Below are 4,921 nucleotides of genomic sequence, written 5' to 3' on the forward strand. Positions count from 1 at the left end.
GAGGCTCTGTCTCAAAATATAAAAATAAAGTATACAGTTCAGTAGTATTTTAGTACATTCACAGAGCTCAGTAACCACCACCATGATCGGATTTGGAACCTTTCTATCACCTCAAAAAGAAACCCCATACCCTCGAGTTGTTACCTCCCCCCACCCCCCCACCCCCCGTGACCACTGTCTTATTTCCTATCTTTAGATTTGCCCATTCTGGGCGTTTCATGTAAATACAGCATATGAGGTTTGTTGTTTCTTCTTTGGGAGGAGGAGAAGGTCTGGCTTCTTTCACTTGCCAGAATGTTTTCAAGATGCACCTGTGCTGTATGTGGCATGAAGCCGTGATGTGGCTGGATAGTCCGCCTTTCCTGGGATAGACCACATTTTGTTTATCCGTTCATCTGTCGATGGTTACTTTATCTTTAAAAAGTTCATAAGTCTATAATTTATACTTATTGTATTGGTTGTTCAAAAAGAAGAAAAACCTGTGTGCCATTTGTCAGTAAAATGATTTGAATAAGTTTCTTCTATATTCTTTTAAAAAATTATTATTGGCCAGGTGCAGTGGCTCATGCTGGTAATTCTAGCACTCTGGGAGACCAAGGTGGGAGGATCCCTTGAGCTCAGGAATTTAAGACCAGCCTGAGCAAGAGTGAGACCCTGTGTCTACCCAAAATAGAAAAATTAGCCAGGGGTTGTGGTGGGCACCTGTTAGTCACAGCTATACAGGAGGCTGAGGCAGGAGGATCGCTTGAACCCAAGAATCTCAGGTTGCTGTGAGCTAGGCTGATGCCATGGCACTGTAGTCTGGGCAACAGCGTAAGACTTTGTCTTTTAAAAATATATATATTATTATGGTAAGTCTAGGTAAGAAGTATTGGCTATGAAAAGGTGGTTATCAATGAGTATGTCAGGACAGAATTGGAGCTGCCCCAGGCACGTCCACTCTGTTGACACCCACTCCTGGGCAGGCTCAGAGCAATGTACTGCCTGTCCCAGCAGGCCCTAGATGACACAGCTGAGAGGTCCAGCCCCTGTTTAAAAGTCTACATATGATTTTTTTTCCAGGCCTGATTATAGGCAATTGAAAAGGCTTTAACTGGCAGGCCTCCAAGGGGCTGCCCTGCTCACACTGCACTTGGGGCGTGGCCAGGGTGCTGCAGTCCCTGGAGGGAGCTGCAGTCTAGGGCTCTGCTTTTATATCTCTATACGTGCGAGGACTGTCCAGAAAGTAGCCAGGAAATACGGACACTATTGTTAACAAGGCTGGATACCTTCCGGACAGCCTTTGCGTGTCTGAATTTCTAGGCCTGCTGCTTTCATTCCTGAATCTCCTTATCTGAACTTCGGGCAGGGTTCTCCTTCAGGAGCCTCTGCTGAGGCGTCCTTATGGGAGGAAGAGGGGAGAGCCTGGAAGTTACTCTTCCCTACTCTGACGCAGGACCCAGGACTTTTGCACTCATAGCTCTGTCCTCTGCCACCAGGCAACGGTGTGTGGCAACGGATGCAAAGTATTGCCAACCAAGGAAGCTTGCCAGAAGCCTTGGTGTCCAGTTGGCAGTTGGTCACCGCCCACCGCCTACATGGCTGGCCTTTGCCTCTGGCCCCTCCGGAGATCATGCTGACACCACATGGACCAAGTGGCCGCCATAAATCACACTGTTAGCACAGAGCCCAGGGCCCCAGGTAAACAAAGACACTGACATTCTTATCAGGCCGGACATTCCAAGGGCCTGAAAGTCACTTCCTGGGAACTTGGCAAGGTTAACTCTGCATTGCAGTAGTACCCAGTAAAGACCGGCCCTGGAGGCCTCTGCTGGCTTGAGGGGGAAGGGAAGCAGACGTAGCAGACGATGGGTGCTGGAGCTTTAGTTTAGGAGAAAGTGGAGAAGCCTGAGCAGAAAACTCCACTCCCAGAAGGCAGGGAGGCAGGTAGAGCACCTGCTGCTAATAGGTGCCCCACTTACGGGCGTGAGACTGGGAGGCACCGTGCTGGGAGGGACCGTGCTGGGGGCCTGTCTTCTGCTCTTCCATCTGCTCTGTGCTGGGTGTGTCCCTTCTAGTTTTTGAGGCTCAGACGGTGATGACCAAGGGGGTGGGGGAGTAGATAGGCAAATCTGGGCTCCCCCCTTGCCCTGAAATCCTGGCTGCTCTATTGATCCCTCAGGCTCACGTAGCTCCATGGAGCCCACCCAGCTCCCCTGCAAGGGGTCTCTGATGCTTCATGGAGTGTGGTCCAGATGGTTGGATCCTTAACCGTGGGGGAAGAGGCCTGAGCTAGCCTGATGGATGATTAGAAGGGCCTGTAGGGTCATCTGGGTTCTTCTTTTGCTTGAAAGAAAAAGAGTGACTCTAGGAGAACGTCACAGGAGGATTCCGAGTACTCTACATGACAGCAACAAGAATTTTAACTTTGTTTCCAGAATATTTTGCTTGAAATTAACACAAGGATGATACTTGCGCTTTGCAACTTCATTTGTATCTCTTTGATTTCCACCCCCTGCTCCCCCGTATGAGTTGGTTTCTGATAGGTTTTCTGTTGGTCTAACAGTCACCTTGTGTTTCCTGAGTACCTCCCCTGCAAGATTAATTTCTCCATGCAGAATTTCTGGGACAATGGCAATGTGCTTCCCTCTGCTTCGTGGCCACAGCATGAAGGTGTCTTGAGGGAGAGATACAAGAAGGAAGATGGTCTTTGCCCTTAAAAATATTATGTGTCCCGTTTCTCAGAGTTTCACACACTCCATAGGCAGAGCGCTCTGCCTCCCACCTGTAAAGCGTCCATGCTGTCTCCCTCCCCACCCTGATAGCCCAGAGTCTTCCTTCTCCATTAGTTGCCAATATTTCACCCAGGCTTCTTGGCCTTTTAAAAAACAATTTATTTTTGAATGAGCACTGGCCCTCACACCTCTTTTTTTTTTTGGCCAGGGCTGGGTTTGAACCTGCCACCTCCGGCATATGGGGCTGGTGCCCTACCCCTTTGAGCCATAGGCACTGCCCCTTTCTTTTTTTTTGAGACAGAGCCTCAAGCTATTGCCCTGGGTAGAGTGCTGTAACATCACAGCTCACAGCAACCTCCGATTCTTGGGCTTAAGCGATTCTCTTGCCTCAGCCTCCCAAGTAGCTGGGACTACAGGCGCCCGCCATAACGCCAGGCTATTTTTTGGTCATAGTTGTCATTGTTTGGTGGGCCTGGCCAGATTCAAACCCGCCAGCTCTGGTGTATGTGGCTGGCGCCTTAGCCGCTTGAGCCACAGGCACCGAGCCACACACTTCTTTTCTTAACCCTGTTTTTTCCCCAAAGAAGCCTGTGACCTCATGAGGGATCCTTCCAGAGAGTTCCATACATTCACAAGAAAAATACATATATTTTCTTTTTTCTCTCTTTTAACATAAAACGGTGAAATAAAAAATGCATCTTGCGTTTTCTATTTAACAACATATCACGGAGCTGATGGTTTTTTCTCTTCTCCACCCTGAGGCTGACCGAGTCCTTTAAGCCCCCCACAGCCCTGGTGTTGAAGGACACAAAGGTGGTCTGCAGTCTTGGTCTGCTACAGGCAGTGATGTTATGAACGATTTTGTGGATGACTTGCTCTGGATATGTACAATTATAGGGTAATGTCAGAGAATGGCCCCTGAGAATACGTTATGACAAGGCCAAAAGGGACCTTACAAGTAAGATTAAGGTTATGGATTTTTTTTTTCCTCACTTTGTCACCCTCTGTAGAGTGCTAGGCCATCATAGCTCACAGTAACCTCCACTGTTAGACTCAAGTGGTTCTCTTGCCTCAGCCTCCCAAGTAGATAGGATTACAAGTGCCCACCACACGCCTGGCTATTTTTAGAGACGGGGGAGGTGGGGGAGTCTGGATCTTGCTCAGGCTGCTCTTAAACTCGTGAGTTTAGGCAATCCACCTGCCTCGGCCTCCCAGAGTGCTAGGCATGAACCACAAGTTTATGGATCTTAAAATAGACTATCCCAGATTGTCTGGGTGGGCCCCATAAGGTAGACAGAGTAATACTTCCCCAAATATAATACATTCACATTCTGATCCCCAGAACTTGTGAATGTTACGGTATGTGGCAAAAGGGATATTGCAGATGTCATTATCTCAAGTACCTTGAGAAGTGGAGATTATCTCAGACTTTGCAGATAGGTTTCCTGTGTCCACAAAGGTCCCTAAATGAGGGGTGCAGGAGGGTCAGAGGACCACAGCAGAGGTCGGAGTGATGTACTTTAAGACAGAGGAGGGGCACATCCCTGTGTGCGGGAAGCCTCTGAGACCAGGAAGAGCAGGGGAACAGATCTGTCCTCAGAGCCTCCAGAAGGAGCTGGTCCCGCCAGCCCCTTGGTTTTAGCCCAGGAGATCTGTGTCAGGCTTCTGACCTCCTGAACGTTGGAGACTAACCTGTGTTGTGTTCAGTCTCTAAGTTTGTGCTAATGTACTATAGCAGTCACAGGAAATGAATATACCTGATTTGTCTCAGAGATTTTCTTTTTAATTAAATTTTGGCAATAGAGTCTCTATCGCCCTGGATAGAGTGCTGTGGAGTCATCATAGCTCACAGCATCCTCAAACTTTTGGGCTCAAGCAATCCTCTTGCCTCAGCTTCCGAAGTAGCTGGGACTACAGGTGCCCATCACCATGCCTGACTAATTTTCTATTTTTCGTAGAGATAGAGTTCTCTTTCTTGTTTTTTTTTTGCAGTTTTGGCCGAGGCTGGGCTTGAACCTCCCACCCCTGGTATATGGGACTGGCGCCCTACTCCTTGAGCCACAGGCGCCGCCCGAGATAGAGTTCTCAAAAGCAGAGAACCTCCTCTGGTCGCTTGGAGGCAGAAAGAAGAGATAGGAGATATTTAAACCACAAGAGAGACCCAACACCTAGTTGCCGGAGTAGGCCACGTGAAAATAATGAGAAGG

The sequence above is a fragment of the Otolemur garnettii genome, unplaced genomic scaffold (assembly GCF_000181295.1).
Source record: "Otolemur garnettii isolate 467f Iridium unplaced genomic scaffold, OtoGar3 scaffold00189, whole genome shotgun sequence".
NCBI classification, from domain to species: Eukaryota; Metazoa; Chordata; class Mammalia; order Primates; family Galagidae; genus Otolemur; species Otolemur garnettii.